This window comes from Pelodiscus sinensis, chromosome 5 (assembly GCF_052426305.1).
Source record: "Pelodiscus sinensis isolate ZL-2025 chromosome 5, ASM5242630v1, whole genome shotgun sequence".
In the NCBI taxonomy this organism is placed as follows: domain Eukaryota; kingdom Metazoa; phylum Chordata; order Testudines; family Trionychidae; genus Pelodiscus; species Pelodiscus sinensis.
Window position 1 is genome coordinate 122,494,564 of NC_143056.1, and position 20,919 is coordinate 122,515,482.

The 20,919-nt window shown below is 42.8% G+C and overlaps 1 protein-coding gene across 6 annotated transcripts in view; it reads right to left on the reverse strand.

Moving 5' to 3' along the window:
• Positions 1-20,919, reverse strand: part of LOC102457209 (uncharacterized) — a 159,675-nt gene that overhangs the window by 127,603 nt on the left and 11,153 nt on the right. For 4 of the 6 annotated variants that reach the window (XM_075928293.2, XM_075928298.2, XM_075928297.2 and 1 more), the window contains exon 2: positions 19,266-19,378. The gene's annotated coding sequence lies outside the window, so the exon portion shown is untranslated. Of the gene's footprint in view, positions 1-7,881; positions 8,888-19,265; positions 19,379-19,932; positions 19,955-20,919 lie in introns of those variants that run through there. The other 2 variants (XM_075928294.2, XM_075928300.2) reach the window with 2 other exon arrangements.

The window sequence follows — 20,919 nt, forward strand, 5'->3', positions numbered from 1 at the left end:
ATTTATTGCTTTAATAAAACTTGTAGTACAGGTAAGTCTTTGTGCTTGTGACTGTGGTCACTGTCCTTGGTTCGTGTGTGTTCCTGGACTGCCCAAATTGGAGAAAAGTACCAGAGGAGATTTTCACTCAAGTGAGCTAAAAAAAAATATAGCAACAGGAGCTGAACACACTGTGGTTTAAATACCGAACCATTCATTCAATTAAAATAAAGGCTACAATTGGAAGAGACTTCAAAGCAAGTGAAGACATCTGATGTCTAGCTTTCTTTTACACTTTTCTATGTAAGCCATGTTAAAACTGCAATAAAGATCCTGCAGAATATATACATAATAGCTCCTCCCTGTATTCACAAGCATAGGAAGCCTGAACATGTGTCAAACCTTAAGCAACTCACATACTGTATGTATGACTTCTTCACCCCCACTTCAATTCAAAAAATGAATGCGAAGCATTTTCATCACATCACTGATCTTTCCATTACTGTAAAGTAATGTCTTGGCTGATAATTATAGAGAAAGCAAATCATGAAGGAGAGAGGAATCTCTTAAGATGTGCTCAGTTCACAAGTGGGGATTTAAACAGGCACTAACAACTCCACTTCAGTAAAGAATAAACACAGAGTTACACATTGAAACAGGGGTAGACAATAATTTTGATGGGGGGGGAGGGCATTCCAAGAATTTGGTAAGTGGTTGAGGGCCGCACTCTTCCGTTATGTTAATTGAGGAGGTGCGAGGGTCTGGGATAGGGGTTGGGTGCAGAAGGGAGCTTGGGATATGGTACTGGGGTATGGGATCTGGGAGGGAATGGTTTCTGACTGGGATGAGGAGGGGGTGCAGGGTTTCGGAGGGGAGTGTGACCTGAGGCAAGGGTGCAGGGTCTGGGAAGGGTACAGGAGAGGATTCTGACCTGGGGAAGGGATGCAGGAGGAAAGAGGAAAGAGCCCGGGAGGGGGTTGTGACCTGGGGCAAGCGTGGGTGCAGGGATTTGGGTTGTGCCAGGGACAGCATTTTGGGGTGCAAGGTCTAAGAGGGGGCTGTGACCTAAGGAAGGCAGTGTCTGAGAAGGCATATGGGGGCTGGAGCAAGGGTGCAGAAGGTTTGAGTTACATGGGGGAGGGGTGCAGAAAGAGGGGTAGAGGATGGGGGAGGGAGAGGCTGGGGTGCCAGGCAGGAGCTGGTCTGTGAGGGGAGCTGGTTTAAAAACCAACTCCTCGTGCAGACTGGCTGCTTGTCGCCATGCGCTACTGCTTCTGATACAGAGGCAGCAGCACAGGATAGCAGCAGCCCGTGTCCATGGAGACGGTCCAAGTTCCCCTGCGGACAGAGGCTGCTGGGGATAGGCTGCTGAAAAACAGCCTCTGTTCGCTGCAGCCCAGACTAGCCGTGAACAGAGGCTGGTCCGGCAGCAGCCCCTGTCCACGAACGTGGTCTGAGCTCCTCACAAAAGAGGTTGCTCCACCTCCCAGCCTCTGTCCACGGCGGGCCTGGGTCTGCCACAGACAGCGGCTGTTCTGGCAGCAGCCCCGGTCTGCGGGGAGGTCTGAGCTCACTGCAGACAGAGGGTGCTCCACCAGATGCAGTAGCGCGGGGGAGGGAAGAAACCAGCTTTTAAGCCTAGGCTTATTGGTTAATCGTATAGTCGACTATTTGTTTACATCCCTACTCTGAAGACTTATTCCCTATGTGATGCTTGTTGACTCCATTCATACATTTAACATCCCACTTGGATGTTTTACCACTTGGTTTTGCAGTTGTCCAAGTTCTGCACAAGTCAAAAGGCTTAGATATACTTGCATGTGCAGCAATTTCTTATCTAAACTGCACATCTTATAGAATTGGGTGGATGGAAAAAGGACTTGTCACTTTCTTCTATATAGAGTTCTGAATTGCAGACATCAGAGCCCCTGAACAGTCTTCCCTCCTACAGATGAGCAGGCTAGTTGACCTCCAGGACTTTCCATTGCTTACAAAGTTGTAGCTATGTGGTCTCAGGATATCAAAGAGAAAAGGTGGGTGAGACAGTAAAAGGAAGGCAAACTAAACTTCTCCCATAAAGTTTTTAAACAGGTATTTGCTACCCTGCGGCAAAATCTTCCTGCAGTTTGAAGAGGTGGGATGGAGGAAAAAGAACTGCCTTTCAAACAGAAGCTTCAGGGGGTAGCCGAGTTAGCCTGTACAGGAAAAAAAACCAACAAATGGTCTGGTAGCACTTTATAGACTAACAAAACATGTAGAGGGTATCATGAGCTTTCAAGGGCACAACCCACTTCTTCAATGGAAATGGGAGAGAGCATGGGCTATAATGGCAGAGAGAAAAAAGGATCAGGGCAAAACTGGGAGGAAGGCCAAGTCAGTATCTTAGATGCCTATATACAAATGCGAGAAGTATGAGTAATAGAAACTTGGTGGGATAATACACATGATTGGAATGTTTGTACGGAAGGGTACAGCTTACTTAGGAAGGATAGACGGAAAAAAGGGAGGAGGTGTTATTAAAAATGAACACACCTGGAGTGAGGTGGAGATGGACATAGGAGACAGAAGTGTTGAGAGTCTTTGAGTAAAGCTAAAAGGGATTAAAAACAAGGGTGATGTCATGCTAGGAGTCTACTATAGGCCACCTACCCAGGTGGAAGTAGTGGATGAGGCTTTTTTTAAACAACTAACAATATCATCCAAAGCCCAAGATTTGGTGGTGATGGGGGACTTCAAGTATCCAAATATATGTTGGGAAAATAACACAGCAGGGCACAGATTATCCAATAAATTCTTGGACTGCATTGGAAACAATTTTTTATTTCAGAAGGTTGAAAAAGCTACCGGGGGGAAGCTGTTCTAGATTTGATCCTAACAAATAGGGAGGAACTGGTTGAGAATTTGAAAGTGGAAGGCAGGTTGGGTGAAAGTGATCATGAAATCATAGATTTCACAATTCTAAGGAAGGGTAGAAGGGAGAACAGCAAAATAGAGACAATGGATTTCAGGAAGGCGGATTTTGGTAAACTCAGAGATTCCCAGGGGAATCAAGACTGAGGTGAAAAACAGCTGAGGAGAGCTGGCAGTTTTTCAAAGGGACGTTATTAAGGGCCCAAAAGCAAGCAATTCCACTGTGTCGGAAAGATAGAAAATATGGCAAAAGACCGCCTTGGCTTAACCACGAAATCTTGCATGATCTAAAAATAAAAAAGGAGTCATATAAAAAAAATGGAAAGTAGGACAAATTACAAAGGATGAATATAGGCAAACAACACAGAAATGCAGGGGCAAGATTAGAATGGCAAAGGCATAAAATGAGCTCAAACTAGCTACGGGAATAAAGGGAAACAAGAGGACTGTTTATAAATACATTAGAAGCAAGAGGAAGGCCAAGGACAGGGTAGGCCCACTGGTCAGCAAGGAGGGAGAAACAGTAACAGGAAACTTGGAAATGGCAGAGATGCTTAATGACTTCTTTGTTTAGGTCTTCTCCAAGAAGTTTGAAGGAATGCCTAACATAGTGAATGCTAGTGGGAAGGGGGTAGGTTTAGAAGATAAAATAAAAAAAGAACAAGTTAAAAATCACCTAGAAAAGTTAGATGCCTGCAAGTCACCAGGGCCTGATGAAATGCATCCTAGAATACTCAAGGAGCTGATAGAGGAGGTATCTGAGCCTCTAGCTATCATCTTTGGAAAATCATGGGAGACGGGAGAGATTCCAGAACACTGGAAAAGGACAAATATAGTGCCCATTTATAAAAAGGGAAATAAGAACAACCCAGGAAACTACAGACCAGTTAGTTTAACTTCTGTGCCAGTGAAGATAATGGAGCAGGTAATAAAAGAAATCATCTATAAACACTTGGAAGGTGGCAAGGTGATAGGGAACAACCAGCATGGATTTGTAAAGAACAAATCATATCAAACCAATCTGATAGCTTTCTTTGATAGGATAATGAGTCTTGCGGATAAGGGAAAAGCGGTGGATGTGGTATACCTAGACTTTAGTAAGGCATTTGATACGGTCTCGCATGGTATTCTTATCAATAAACTAGGCAAATACAACTTAGATGGGGCTACTATAAGGTGGGTGCACAACTGACTGGATAACCGTACTCAGAGAGTAGTTATCAATGGTTCACAATCCTGCTGGAAAGGTAAAACAAGTAGGGTTCCACAGGGGTTTGTTTTGGGATCAGCTCTTCAATATCTTCATCAACGATTTAGATAGTGGCATAGAAAGTACGCTTATTAAGTTTGCAGATGATACCAAGCTGGGAGAAGGATAGGGTCATAATTCAAAATGATCTGGACAAATTGGTGAAATGGTCTGAGGTAAACAGGATGAAGTTTAATAAAGACAAATGCAAAGTGCTCCACTTAGGAAGGGACAATCAGTTTCACACATACGGAATGGGAAGCAACTGTCTAGGAAGGAATATGGCAGAAAGGAATCTAGGGGTTATAGTGGACCACAAGCTGAATATGAATCAGCAGTGTGATGCTGTTCCAAAAAAAGCAAACATGATTCTGGGATGCATTAACAGGTGTGTTGTGAGCAAGACACGAGAAATTATTCTTCCGCTCTACTCTATGCTAGTTAGGCCTAAACTGGAGTATCGTGTCCAGTTCTGGGCACCGCATTTCAAGAAAGATGTGGAGAAATTGGAAAGGGTCCAGAGAAGAGCAACAAGAATGATTAACGATCTAGAGAACATGACCTATGAAGGAAGGCTGAAGGAACTGGGTTCGTTTAGTTTAGAAAAGAGAAGATTCAGGGGGGACATGATAGCAGTTTTCAGGTATCTAAAAGGGAGTCATAAGAAGGAGGGAGAAAACTTGTTCTGTCCTCAGAGGCCAAGATGAACAAGAAGCAATGGGCTTAAACTGCAGCAAGGGAGGTTTAGGTTAGACATTAGGAAAAAGTTCCTAACTGTCAGGGTGGTTCAACACTGGAATAAATTGCCCAGGGAGGTTGTGGAATCTCCATCTCTGGAGATATTTAAGAGTAGGTTAGATAAATGTCTATCAGGGATGGTCTAGACAATATTTGGTCCTGCCAGGAGGGCAGGGGACTGGACTAGATGACCTCTCGAGGTCCCTTCCAGTCCTAGTATTCTATGATTCAGATGACCGGAGTTTTGAGTTTGGGATATGCAGACCCAAAATAAATGGGGGGGAGGGGAGGAAAAAAAAGAAAGGGATGGGAGACAGGGAGCAGAGGGTAGAGGGAATCAGTAAGTATCTGAAGATTGGATGGTTAAAACGAAGCAGATAAGAATCAAAGTCAATTGATAGTATCCTTCCTGACATAGGAATCTACACAAAGAGCTGTCTGCACCTTCATTGACTATTAAGTAGATAGTGTTCCAACCATCCTTCATCACAATTGAGTCCATTAAGTTAGGGATAATAAAGTCAGGAGTTCCCTTTACATAATCAGGAGCACAGCAAAACAAAAGCAAGTTGACCAACTTTTCCTAAGGAATTCTCCCAAAATTAGGATCCTTGTTTGTCTAGGGATAGGTTGAAAAACCATTGAATTATCTTGAGGCTGATTCTGCATACAATTTCTTTATTCATCATTGAGTTGCACTCAGTATTTCTCCCTTTCCACAAACCTGCCACGATGTGTTGGGTTAAGTTAGAACTACAGTAGGTGAAGGCACAGCTCTAGAGGAGTGTTGTATTGCTGGAGAAATTCTGCTTTTGGAATTAGACCTGGTTACTAGTCCAATTTAGAATGGAGCATGAAGAAAAGTTTACTTGGTCAATTTTGACAGTTAAAAATTGCCTGATTCACACTGGCATGGCCATTTGCCTGATTCACACTGGCATCTCAGATGGCTGTCTGAAAACGGTGCTTTAAAAAAGGCATCATGCTGACTTCTCAGAAAATACATAGTTTGCTGGGGAAAAAAAAAACCCCAAAAAACCCAGAGCTTCCCAACGCTGGGAAGAAGTGTCTCCCGAGTGAACAGATGGAGACATCTCAATGCTACTTCCCGCTTTCTCCCTTCTACCATCACTGAATGCTATAGAAGAATGCTACCCAGATTGGACTTGAACTGAAAAAGTCTCCACGAAATGGCCATGCAATTCTGTCTAAAACACATTCAGCAAGTACAAAATAAGCTGCAATGGTACAAGTGTTCTTTCAGCAGGAGCAGCTGAAGGCAAGACCTGTACACACTAGCCAAGTACATTACTGCACTAGAGGGGTAACTCACACGTGCATTCCGCCAGCATTCAAGACCACCTTTAGGACTCAGGCATTTACAGCATTACAATTAAGCAAGTTAACTAGAACAAAGAGGATTCCACAAACTAACTGGGAGTTAAGCTAGGAAAGGTGTAGGAACAACGTTTGCATTAAAAAAAGAGCAAGTAACACTTTCTTAAACAAGGAATTAGTCTTCAGGGACCAGAGAGTTCAAGGTCCTCATCAGTTAAAAGCCTGGGAAAACGATAATAAGGCGTGTCATGAAAACATCTTGTTCCTTCAGCAGCAGTAGCTGGGGCAGGTAAACGAAACAGCTGCAGCAATAGCCTGCATAATTAGCAACACTCTCTTAATTTCTTGATGGATGATTAAGGCACATAAATACTAAGGTGATAGACCCGAAAGCACCTAGATGAAATGCATATAGTAAACAAAATTTTGTTTTAAGTAACCCCAAGGCCTATGCTCACGTTATTAAAAATGAACACTGCTGTTCCATTTTCACTCGGACAACCTCTGACAATACTCTGAAGTGACTGAGTATAGTGGGTGTTGCTCTCTCAAGCTACTACAGATTTCTTCTACACAGGAACTTTAAATACATGAAATATCCACCTCTGAGGATAAATTAAGGGAGAGCGGAGAGTACAGTGACAGATACACCATTCAAAAGCCACATTCTGATATACATTAAAGGTAGCACAATCTGGTCTCAGACATCGGGTACAGTGGCATACTGCAGAGTGCTGCTCACTTCACTTTTAAATTTCTATTGTGCAGACACAAATTTATGTATGTCCTCAACTGTAAGAGAGAGCCACAATGGCAAATGCATTTGCCACTCATAGACATTTATGGTAGCTTGCCGCTGAGAGGACTGAAGTCTTTCCCAAGCAGCACCAGCGTGCATGTAAAACACTTCAACAGAACAAAGCATAGTTGATTCTCTTAGCAGTCATGTAAAGTCCTCTATTGAACCTTGCAGCTGACTGTAAAAGACCACAGTAATGAAACCCCAGCTAATCACTTAGGTTTTGATAGCATGTGGTCTTATTAAACACAGTATCCATTACCTGACAGACTCCCAACCATTTTAATTCATCTATTGCAACAACATGACATTCATCTTGATATGAACGGATGGTCACTTGTGCTTTTAAAATGACACGGCCCAATTACTTTTTCCAGACAATATTTCCATTAGCTAATAGCATGGACATGCATGTGTATGTGCACGCACACCCCAGTAACAAACCAAGGCAAAATTGACACTTTGAAAAATTAAGAATGACTTACATACTGCAATTCTACAAACAAATGAAGTGGAGTTTTGATTATAAAGTATATTGCACAGAATTAGCTCTTTTGCAGTAAAGAGAAATGATGAATAACATACATGCCAGATTTATCATAGAGAAAGAACATTCAGTCAGACTTCAGAAATACATAAGCACCTTATCTACTCTCCCTACAGAATCTACAGACAGACTTCTAGCAAACTGAGAATTTGCATCATTGGGAATGGACAAAAATAAAGAAAGCTTTCCCCTTTCTCAAGAAAACATTTTGAATTCCCACTCACACCTTAAAAACCCAAGAGTGTGAATTAAATATAGGTGACTCTCTGGTTCACAAGCACATTTGAAATAAGATTGTTGGTAGAGGAAAGTAACTCTTACCTTCCTTTTTATTTCCTTTCCATTATTGATCCACCCATTAAGTCTGGAACTCCAAAATACAAGCAATTACTTCTTAGCCTAAGATTAGAAATGCTGGTGTAAGTCTCTAGCTGGCTCTCCTCTAAAACACAAGCAAAATCTAATTCACATCTGGTTGTGCCAGATGGACAGAACACTGAATAGCAGTTCCTACACAGAGGCTGGGTGGAAACAGCTCCACCCCTACTCCTACTCCTCATAAGCATTTACAACGTAAGACCGAACTGCTTCTGGATAAACCAGGTTTACAAGAAAGATTGGTTCACTTGGTTGTCTTATATCCTTTAAGGAATACCAAGACTAAAAACACTGCAAGAGCATAGAATTCCGTGCTATACACTGTTAAAACAGCCAAGCGCCACAGGTCTCAAGCAGGGTGAGAAAAATACTCACCACTGAAGTTAACATCCACCCATTAGCCATTAAAAAAAACAACAAGTAGCCCTGCAGCATCTTAGAGACTAACAAATATATATATAGTATCATGAATTTTCTTGGGCAAAACCCACTTCCTCAGATGAGCAGCCATTGTAACCCAAGCCTCCAACACAAGAGCAAAAGGGCAGAACAAAGCCAGATCCTTTTGAGAACTCAAGAGGTTCTTCCGGAGATGTCTATTACTGCTATATAGTTTCTAACACCTTTCCTTCCACACAGTCACTGCAATAGTGCACAGCTCATTACGAAAAAAGCTGTAAAAGGAACACAATCCTTTACTAGTCCAGTACAGTGAAAGTACATACTTCCAATGCATCATGAGTCTAGCCCAGGGGTGGGAAAAGGGCCCTCCGCGGGCTGGATCTGGAAGCCAGTGCATCCAGCCTGCAGCCACCCTGCTGCTCCCTTATCCCCAGACCAATCAGGGTCTGGGGGCAGTGGAGCACGCGAAGACTTCTTGTCCCCACAAGAGCATGCGGCAACTAGGGAGATGCACCAGTTGTTTAAAACAGCTGACTTTTATCTCTAGCTGCCGCATGTCTCTGGTGGGGAGCATCCTTTCCCTACCCTGCCAGTGCCGTGCAGCAGCTAGAGAGACACGTCCAGGTATTTTAAAACAGCTGACTGTGTGTCTAGCCACAGCATGCTCCCCCGCCCCCAGGTCCTGATTGGCCTGGGGCAGGAAGAGCATGCAAGGTCTCCTCCTGCTAGGTGCCTAGAGGGAATGCCAGCTGTTTTTAAACAGCTGGTATTTCTCTCTAGGGAACTGGGCGGGGGATGAAGGGGGAAGACTTCTTGCGCTCCCCCACCCCAGGCCAATCAGGGGGTGGGGGGAAAAGCACAATAAGTCTCCTGGCCCCGCCCCTTCCACCTGAGGCCTCGCCCCTTCTGGGGTGGCCCGGGGCTACTTCAGGAATTTCTGAAGTGGTCCCCTTTTTAAAATTATTGCCCACCCCTGGTCTAGACGATACACTCAAAGGGCTAATCTAGTTTCAAACTGAGTTATGGAAATATAAAAGGCTTATTTTACAAGGCAGTTCTGCTAACAGATCCTCCCCCTGGAACACTCATCTACCCAGCTTTCGGACATGATTTAAACCAATGTTTCTCAACCTTTTTTTTTTTTTTAAATATCAAGTACCCCTTTTAAAAAAAACAAAACAAAATTATAAGTACCCCCAGTACCTACTCTTTTCAGACACACAATTTTTTTCTATCATTACAACACATTTGTTTAAACAACTTAATCGTAACCGGGAGGGCGATGAAATTTTTGGGTGCAAAAAGTACAAAAATAATAAAGCGCTATAAAACTTAAAACAAAAATTCAGTTTTCTCCAAATTTCAGTTGTATTGACATACCCCCATCCAGACTTCTCTTGAGTACCCCTAACGATACTTGAACCACTATCTAAATCAGTGTCTCTCAACCAAATCACAAATAAAGAAGCCTCACTTCAGATGACCGAACAGACACCCTATGTGGGTTGGAATGTAGCAACCACTGTCCCCCAGTACCAAAATAAAATGGTTTGAAAGGACATCTTAGTGTAGCAATTCCCTATCAAAAGCACATTGAGCATCTCAGATCTCAGGTACCTGATCGTAATGGGCTCAAAGTCTACTTTTGCTACCAAACAGTTTCAAGACTACACAGATGAGGTTTTCAAATGAACACCGGCCCCTCTAAACAATAAACACAATGGGTAAAATCACACAAGTTTGTGCATCAGGTAGCATATTGTAGGTATTGTTGCAATGGCTTGGAAAGTATTCAGAAGCAAAGTCCAATAATTAGCTACACAAAAGTTAATTTACTGTAGGCAGCGCCTATTAAAAATTGGGAAATGCTAAAAATCAAGTCAGAACTAAGCACCATTGGGTAGTGACATGAAAATATATTCCTTCCCACTGCCAATTAATACTTGTTATATTCACCTGCCTTCAAGCTACAAGGAAAATGATAAAAAAGCTGAACACCAAAAAATAATAAATCAGGGCATGCATGCACTGGTTGGCTATCAGAGCCCGATTCAAAGCCCACTGAAGTCGATGTAAACACTCCTTTCAATAGGCTTTTTAAATCAGATGCTTATGCATACTGGGGGCTGGCTAAGGAGCAAACAGGTGCAGATTTTAGGTAGCCTGTAAGTTTCAAGGTGCCAGCTATACATGGTACTAAAAAGTCCCACTTAGGTCATCAGAAACTATGCAGCATTCCTAGAACTCAACAGACGCGTTGCCAAATTGAGTTTTATGTTTGGGATGCCTTTCCCATACTTTAAAGTATGGATATGGTCAGTACTATTTCTCAGTTACACTTCTGAGATCTCACAAACACATAAGGGGACAGTGTTATAACCTAGCAAAAAACTCCTGCTAGAAAAAAAGTCACAAGTTATGGACGGCTTGCAGTTTCCTCTGCTGGTATCTGTTGTTACCAAAGTCCATTAAGCTGCAAAATACTAGCTCTGATGAACACAAAAATTTGTTCAGCACTGAGACACAGTTATGATACACAATACCCAAGTGTATTTAGTACTGTGCTTTTAAACCCATTAATCAAAGCATCATGAACTCAGCTCTCTCAGCATTCTAGGGCTTCTCCAAATGATCATTCTATAACAAGTAAGCTGTAAAAACAGCAAGGAGGAACTGAATCTAAAGTTATGCTTACACTTGAAAGACTGCAACAGCGCAGGGTGGAGTGCTCCAGCTGCACTGTGGTAGCACTTCACTTCGGAGGCTCACAACAGTGAAAGGGGGAGTTCACCCATCACTGTCGGTAATCGACCTCCCTGACTGGCCAGAGTGAGGTTGACAGAAGAATTGTTCTGTTGATCCAGCGCTTGTCAACACCAGACAAACTGTGCTAAACGGTGTGGATTTTCCACACCCAACTTTTCAGTGCAGGCCTGGAGTCTGAGGCCTGTCAGTTATTTCCTGAACTACTATTTTTCATGGCGTAAAATTGGGCCCTATGACAAAGCCAGTATTTCATTTACACATTTTTGGTAGATCGCTCTAAGATAGCACGTTATGTTTGCAAAATATGAGCTGCTCTTGGGAACAGCTTCAGCTCATCTGCTTCTGCTACTTCCTGCTCAAAACTATGAGAAACCACAGAAACTCCACTAAAGGAGTATTTCAGAACACAAAAGGGGGACAAAATAAGATCATTTACTATGCACGTTGGGTAACACTAGACAATATAAAATACTTCAGTTGGCACCCAGCAGTACAACAGATGTTAAAGCAGCTCCTGGAGAGATAGCTGTGATGACCATGGAATTTTGAGAGGGAAGAGGGATTAGGGGATACAACGGGAAATCAGCAACCCTGCATTGGGAGAAGTTGAATATTCCCTTTCCACCCCTCAATGCTCTGAAAATCTTTAATCAACCATCAGTGCTGATTTATTTTCCAAGTCTCCACTGGCTCCAAAAGAGTCAAAAGCAGACTCTACATCTGGGAAATACAGTGAGGACAGATATTCTCTTGGCAATTCCATATTACTGTTGCATGAGTCTCACCAAAAAAAGCCATTTTTAAGTTTGAGGAAAACACCACAGGATCAGTGTCTCTCCTGCATCAGGCAACTGACAGTAATAAGGCAAGCAAGGCAGGAGACAAGAAGACTATAGACCCTTCCAACTCCTCCACCATTTCACCTTTAGTGTGTGTGTGTGAGAGAGAGAGAGAGAGAGAGAGAGAGAGAGCCGCATGAGCTCTGCCCACATTAAAAGTGACTTGCAAGGACTTCCTAGCAGTCAGCTCCAAATTTGACAGAAGAGGGGAAGGTTGAGGGCTTGTCTATACCAGTGTTCCCTCTACACTGAAGGGCAGCACAGCTTCACAGGTAATTAATCAGCCCCGCCAAGTCAGTCAGCTCTGAGCAGGGAGCCCTGAGACACTGACTGGGCGGGGCTGTGAAACTGTGCTGCCCTGCAGTTGAGGGGGAACACTGGTTTACACTACAATTGTAAAATCCCATTAAAAAAGTTAACTAGTTAAATGTTATGTTTAACTGCTCCCTCCCCCCCCCCCCCCCCCCCCGCCAGGGGACTGCTCCAGAATGGTCAGACCACCAGTTAACTGGTAAGCATTACCCACTAAGGATGACTGGTTAACTCTTTACATCCCTAGTCTACACTTAAAATACTACAGTGGCACAACTGTTCCACTGTAGCACTTTAATGTAGACACCACCTACACCAGGGGTCAGCAACCTTTCAGAAGTGGCGTGTCAAGATTTAACTTATTCACTTCTATTTACGGATTTGAGTGCTGGGAGGGGGAGAAAGGGAAGGGGCAAGGCTGGGTACGGTGACCATATTTTCTGAACCAGCTGCACCTAAGGAGAATGGTTTAATTAAAATTATTAAACAGACTAAGCATTGTAACTTTCTCATGTTAGTTTATCAAACCTAAATTTGTATTTTATTGTATTTAAAATGATGTCCAACACAAAAGGTTTCAATGTTTTCTTTATTTATGGCAGGTGTGGGGAACCCTTTTTTTGGGACAGGGGCCAGTGACCCACAGAAAAATCAGTTGGGGACCACACAAGTGAGAAGCAAAAAGACTCCTCCAAAAACCTCCAACCCTCCCAATGTGGCCCCCAACTGAGACACTGTTGCTCCTGCCCCATGAGGCAAGGAACAAGGACAGGGAGGACTGAGGTTCAGGGTTTTCCACAGGCCAATTTTAGTTTTCTGGGGTTCTGGAGAGAGTGGATTTTATGGACCCCTTAGGCTCTGGGGTAGGGACAAAAATGAAGGGTCCAGTGTGCAAGACAGGGCTGCTAGTAATGGGATCAGGATAGGGTGCAGGATCTAGGAGAGGGGTGTGGTGAAGGAGGGAGAGAGGTTGCAAGGTCTGGGTGGGAGGTAGGGTGTCTGGTCAGGTGGAGGGAGCAAGGAGCAAGGGAAGGAGGGTGCCGGAGCAATGGTGGATGCAGAAGCAGGGTGGGTGGAGGTAGGTGTCTGGCCAGGCCAGGGAGAAGGTGCAGACAAAAATACTGAACTGAATGGGTTAAATGTTCTCCTTAAATTAAGAAAATGAGCCATCATTAGAGCCTGGGTTATAATCTCTTGTGCTGTGCAAAGATCATAAACACCTCCAAAGCTACAGATTTAAGAAACATTGTACTGACACCACACACAGATATCCCTTCTAGTTTCCCTGTTCCCTTTCTATAACCAAATTCAAGAACCAACACTCAGTGGGGTAGTTTACAAATGAATTTCAAAGCAGATGCATTCCTTTTTATACTAGACGTGTGTCTGGCCTATTAGACACAGCACATTAAATGTTAAGTGCAAAAAGACTTTTTTCCCACTGCTTTAATGAATGTTAAAGTCTGAAGAGCCATATACATGCCACAGAAAAAAGACATATTAGAACACGATGTTTGTTGGATACATTTACAAACTGTCACAACTAGATTTTTTCAAGCATCCCAATTATAGCAAAGATTCAATTAAAAGGTATAAAAATGAAATATGGAGTTTTACCAGTTTTATTCTTCCAATAATTAAGTTTTCTAGTTTTGTTCATACTACAATTTTAGTATAATAGTAAGTGTATTTTAGTGGTCAAGATTTTGTGGTGGACAGACAACTAGTTTCAACATCAACCTTTTGCACTAAGGATTTTGGATGTGAAAGATTTTAGCTAAGTATACTGCACTACAGGTACTAAAAATTTTAAATGCTTCTTGTAAAGCTTCAGTCACAATACATCAAAATGATGAGCTGAAGTGATACTGCAGTTTTTAACTACAATGTCAATTCAAGAACTTGGGATATATTTCTTGTTTATTGATCCTCCATATATAGTGCATGAAGATTTACTCACATAATACATTTGACTATTCATCAAGTATGGTGAATAAATATTCTCTTAATTCCCCAGCCTTTGCGTCTGAATGATGGACTTTAGCCGATGACCAGTGTTTTAAAACCAAAAAAGATCAATCCACAACTCTTTCCCCATTGAAGAGACTCCAAATACTTCAGAAGCACTGCAAACACTATTCTCTCAAGGAGTAAAATTGGTAGTGAAAGCCACAAGACTGTTGCACAGCCTCAGCATCCAAACCTCATGCACAAAGTTTCCATTACCATTTATACCAGCTCCTCTTTCTGCTTTAAATTACTGCTCTAACCAGAGCAGGAAAATAAGACTTCCAAAAAGCTGCTCAAACTGTATACCCATGGGAAGGTGGGGGTTTTTCCAAGGGTTTTTTTTTTCCACGATCTGTCTATGGTGAAACACACACAGAGTAAAGATGGAAATAATGGAAGGACATAAATCTAATCTGGCCACCCCTCCCACTGCAGTGGTAGATTATTTATAGCCTACAGAAAGGCAATCTTCCCCAGTGACAGTGAAATTTATATCTTAGTTCATTTTATAGTGCTTAAGTTTGAGAAAGCTGCATTCACTCTTCAAGACTTAATTTCTTTGAAAATGGGAACTTCAGACCACAGGATATCAAGTAACACATTGGGATTAACATTTTCTAATTAAAAAGTGTATCCACCACCCTATCCTTCTCCTACACACCCTACATACTGAACAGGAAAAGCCCAGTCTCTCAATTATGCTATATAAAGTGGTGAGAATGCTATTACTTGGACTGTGTTCCTGATCACAGACCCATCTCCTCTACCTCTTCCTTTGGGCTGCCTTTCTGCAGCAAAAACGAGTCCTGTGGCACCTTAGGCTATGTCTACACTGCACATCAATTTCAAAATAAGCTACTCCAAAATAACTTATTTCAAAATAGCACATCTACACTGCAGGGAATCCTCAAAATTAGTCAGAGGCAGGCTTCCCTAATGTAGATATGCTACCTCGATTTAGCGCCCCAGGAGGCACTGGGGAGGAATAAACTTTTAAATGACCCCGGTGAGGGGCTATTTTGAAATAGCAGCCGTGGAACATCTACACACGTCTTATTTCAAAATAGCTATTTCGGAATAGGCATTATTATTTGTAGAATGAAGTTTACAGATTTCTGAATAAGCCAACCGTTATTTCAAAGTCATTTAGAAATAACGGAATGGCTGTGTAAACGTTCACGTAGTTATTTGGGAACAACAGCCATTATTCCAAAATAACTTTGCTGTGTAGACACACCCTTAGTCTTTAAGGGTATGTCTACACTTGCAGCCCTTCGGAATTGCAAATCAAGCCCAGGATTTAAATATCCCGTGCTTGATTTGCATCTTCCCGGCCGGGCGCCGTTTTTGAAATTTACAAGCCCGGAATAACTGCCCGCATCTACACGCGGCAGTGAAACGGGCGTTCAAAATAAAACCCTATTTCAAACTACCTGTTAAACCTCATTGCAGGAGGAACAACAGATAGTTCGAAATATGGCTTTATTTCAAACCCCCGTTTCACTGCCGCGTTTAAACGCAGGCAGGTATTCCGGGCTTGTAAATTTAAAAAAAAAAAAAAGGCCCGGCCGGGAAGATGCAAATCAAGCGCAGGATATTTAAATCTCAGGCTTGATTTGCAATTCCGAATGCCTACATTTGCAGCCCTATTCTGAAATAGAGTATGTCTACACTTGCAGCCTAACAGATTAGGACTTAAGCTATCATGGGTAAAACCCATTTCACCAGATGAATTGGAGTAAGTTACACAGGCAGAGGTACATATATTGTTTTAATGAGGCTAATTAAGTCAGTGTAGAAGTGCTTTTTTCTGCAGCCACTAGGTTACCCTTCCTACTCAACGTTACAGAGATATTGGCAGGACAAACTGATCTACCAACACTCCTGCAACAAGGACATCTGAATTGCTCATGGCTTTCCACTGGCATTGCTGGCTGATGAAACTCAGGTAGTTTGCCTGTCCTTCCTTACCAATTCAGACACAACTGAAACACACAGCACGGGGAGCATAAAACAACAGAGATCATCATCCATGCACAGACCTCCAGAACTCCACTCCATTAGAGCAGCATACATATCCGAGCAATTCCCACAAATGCCTCAGTCAGAGTTGTAGTATTCCAGAAGCATGATAGCCCTTCAGGATCTGAAGTATGAATGTTGTTTTTAAACTGGGCTGGATTGACACACATTCACAAAACTTCTTCATTGTGAACTTATATTAGCAGCAGTCAATCTGCTCCATAACGTCAACACAAGCTTTGGCCCTTCAGTAATTTTGGTAGGTCCTTGATACAGGTGCCCTAGTGGCACTGACCACTCAGCTGTAACTCCCAGGAGGGGACACCATTTTATTTTTACCTAAAGCTACTCAGAGATGCAGACAGGATTAAATAAAAAATATGGAGCAGATAGAAAACAATTAAGTAGCCTACACAGGGAGGGGAAAACCCCAGTGATTTCAGATACCATTTGAAGGATGATAGAAAAAATGATGGAGAGATACAATAAGGCTACTCCACATGGCAGGAGACACACACAGTATGTGTGAATGAACACAATGGAGGCCTAAGACAAAGGAGAAGGCAAATGGTGATGAAGGAACTCAGCAGCTGTCATCCATCCTCAAATCCAAAAGCCTGACAGCACAGCCATGCTAATTCTATACTTATCAAAGCAGGCACAGCCCTTCCTCATCACAGGGGAGTGAAGGCACAGGGTGCTCTATTTGGAACATCATATACGCTTTTCTTTAAGCATTTAAATGTTAATTAAATTGGAGAGTTGTGCCCCTTCTGGGACCAATATCAGCAAGTACACTCAGTGCCCTGGTCCCTGCAAAATTACCAGCTAGGTTTTGACATTTTTAGAAATGAGTAATATTCCTTCGCCATGAGCATGAAATCCTATAATCCATCAGGCATAGCCAGTGCGTGTACAGAGCCCAATAAAAAATATTCAGGCTCTCTCAGCAGCAGGCAGGCATCTTGAAGAGGTCATTTTCACAGCACCAAAGTATTAGTAAAAGGCACCTAACTGTTTTCTTAGTTCTGAGCTAAACATAATAAATACTAATAGAGAGGCAGGCCAAAATCCTTTCCCAGCCTCACAGCCAGTGGTGGGATGTGCATGACATGACAGCAGGATTTGCTTCACTTCACTCTGGTACAACATGAACACATTTCAGGCCTTCGCTTGCAATGCCTTTAAAGCAGAGGAATGGTATGTTGAGGGAAAGTTTTATTTAAAACTTTGCTTAAAATTCTCCCTGAAAAAAATCTTTCCAGGTTATCTCAGAAATGTCATGTTTTTCCAGCTATTAACGTGTGTTTCTATAAAGCTGTCTGAACTAGGGATGTTAAATATCGGTTAACTGAACAGTCGATCAACCTCATGAATTCTTATTGGTTAGTCAACTATTCTATAGTCCCGGGGGGTGGGGACGGCAGCTGGTGAGCTCCAGCCCTATTCCCAGGATGCCCCCTGCAAACCTGCGCTGCTGCCTCTGATAGAGAGGGAGCAGCGCAGAGTGCCAGCCAGGAGCTGGTCCATGAGCGGAGCCAGTTTAGAAAACCAGCTCCCCTCAAGGACTGGCTCCCTGCCACCCCGCACTACTGACTTTGATAGAGACGCAGCAGCATGGAGTGGCAAGGGGCTTCCCGGGAACGGAGCTTGCATGAGCCAGATCTGAGCTGGGGTGCCTGCCCACCTGGCTCCTAATACACTATAAATGCCTGGATCCGGTGCAAGTCGGGACCAAGCTGGGCTCCTAAAAATTTACTGGAGGGCAGAGGGCAGAAATGCATGTAGTCTATAGTATTAACCGATAAGCAAAAGCTTATCGGTTAATCTACTACACTACTACATCCCTAGTCTGAACAATGTATCTCATAATACTTAACCAATAGTAAAGCCTTCCAATAGCCCTGTGACAACTATCATTATGCTCATTTTCCAGGCAAGGAAACTGAGGCAAAGCAGTAAATTAACACAGTCACTCAATGTCTACTCCAACTGTAATGAAATCAGTTTCCATTCAGCTTCTCTAATCAACAGCCCCACTTTTGTACATCCAGCACACCTTATCACTCTTCAGTTGTTATCCCTGCATGCTCTTCATTCTCTGTATGGACTAGCAGAGGAAAGCATTTCTGTGGCACTTCCAATAGGTATTTCCTGTCTTTAGTCACCAGATGGTCAGAAGCTTCCCAAAGGTACCACAGATGCATGCCATACAGGAAGCAGAAGGGAAAGACTAAGGGCAAAACAGGCCTGTGAGGATAGCAGTGCCTTAAATGTTGATGTCTCTGTGACTGCATGATCTCCAGCCCTTGTGGAGGGTGAGATCCCTTTAAAGAGCTTGACTCTTTAAACCACATTGGGATATTTAGCCTATTCTTTGGCCTCGGGGAGAGTTGTTCCTCAGTAGCCTTTTCTTTGCAGTTGTGCAATGATTTCAGAATGGTCTACCACACTAGTAGTCTCTACTGATGAACGTAGTCACAATGCTGCACAGTTCTCATAGGGATGCCTGTTCAAAACAGCCCAATAGTTTGCATCTCACTGTCTCAAGCAGGGAGAGTTCCCCTCCTCTATAACTGGCTAGTACAAGATAGATGGGTAAGCAGGCGTGAATGTGCCTAACTGTGCCTAAAAATTTCAGAAGTATGGACCCCCAAATATTGGAACCATTGCAGATGCTTTAATAGGCCCAGCATGCGAGTGAGATAAGAGTCTCCTGGCCTTAATTCTGAATTTCAGGAGTTGGGGAAATTTCAGTCTGCACTGCCATACTACTGCAACATGCTGTAAAATACCCTTTCAATCTCTCCTTCAAAAGCAGCAGCAAAAGCCTTTCCATGGAAAGGAGCAAGGTATATACATTAAAAAAAAAAGATTGAGTTATTTCAAATGTATGGAACCACATTTAACCTGCCGACGTAGAAGTTAAATAAGTCACCCAAAGATCTATTTGAAACGTATCTTGTCTTTACCAACCTTTTTCAGAGTCTTCTGTGATCGGAAGAAGGCAGAATTAATCCTGTCATGTGAGTTTATAATCATATGGTCAGTCAACAAACTGCTTTGCGTTCTTCAGTCCAGGCTCAGTTCTGAAACAGCAAGTATCATATATTGAACACAACCATACATCAAATCCACCTCCAACATCATTTCTTAACCAATAATTCTACCAAGAGCTCTAAAGGACTACTTTAAACAGATCTAGATAGAGAGTAAACCCTTCTCCCTCACCTAATGTGTAAATATATATATATTTTAAAGCCATACAACAGTACCTCAAACCGAACTATTGCATTAGAAGCTGTTAAAGGGCTTTAGATGGATAAGCAGTGTAACAACTGCATTGTGGTGATACTTCTGATATGTACTTCCATTTACAGAGAGCACTTGTTCTCCTAAAGGAGAGCAAAGCACTTAAAAAGCATAAATTTGTACACAGAGATCACTCTTCTCCCCATAGAAATTCAGCTTCTCCTGGGATAAATGAACAGTTGACTAGTAACACAGACCAAGACTACTCAAGAATTTAGGACCAGAAATCAAGGAAAAGTCTGTATCCATTTGAAACCATGCAAGGAACATTTGCCAGGACATGAAAGCTAACAATCATCATAATTAAACTTACTCTGGGATCTCCAATTACCTTGATTATAAGCCTCTTGGGGAAAAGAGGCTGTACAGCACTAACCATGCTGCAGTGTTCAATCAACAGTTACTCATCCGAGCCTATTTTGAATTCACAAAAAGGAAACCACATCCTGAAGCACAAATCATCACTAATATGTTGAAGCAATGGTTCCGTACTTGGAGGGAAGAATCAGCACTGAACAACCAACAAAACTTTTAAATGTTCCTCCTTCAAAGATTCCCATCCGACTACTGACTTGTCATGACCTTGCTTACTTCTCACAGCTGGCTTCTACTCTACTCCTCCTGCTGAAGAGGACTACTCCTCCTGCTGAAGAGGACAAAATTTTTGGTACATTTTTGCCTGCTAATTTTATGGAACTTTAAGCAACATTAGTTTATTCTGCTTGTATACAGGGAAGTACTGTAAAGCTATGTAAAAGGAAGAAAGCTTAATTGATGAACCATATAACAACATTTAGAAACAGCACTTTCACCTTTTAAATTTCAGGTTCAGACAGAAGATACAGACTGCAGAACAGGCGTAGGCAATAATTTTTTGCAAGGGGCCACTTATGAATTTTGGTATGCTGTCACCAGCCAGCTCTACCACCAGAAGAGGTGGGGCTTGGGACAGAAGAGGAGGGGCTGGGGACTAGCTCCCCCCCAGAATTATCTGAGGCTGGAGTAGGGATGTAATAGTGTAGTCAATTAACCAATTACTCGATAAGCAAAAACTTATAGATTAATGATACAGACTACATGCATTCTCCCCCCCCCCCCGGCATCCCCGCCAGTAAAATTTTAACAGGTTGGCCAGCAGCCCAGCTCAGTTCCAGCTCGTGCTCGGTCCAGGAGCTCAAAATCCTCCACCCCCCTACCCCGGACAGAGGCTGTTTTTTAAACTGGCTCCCCTTGCAGACCAGCTCCTGCTTTGCACCCTGCACTGCTGCCTCTGATATGGAGGCGGCAGCAGCACAGAGTGGCAGGGGGATCCTTGGGA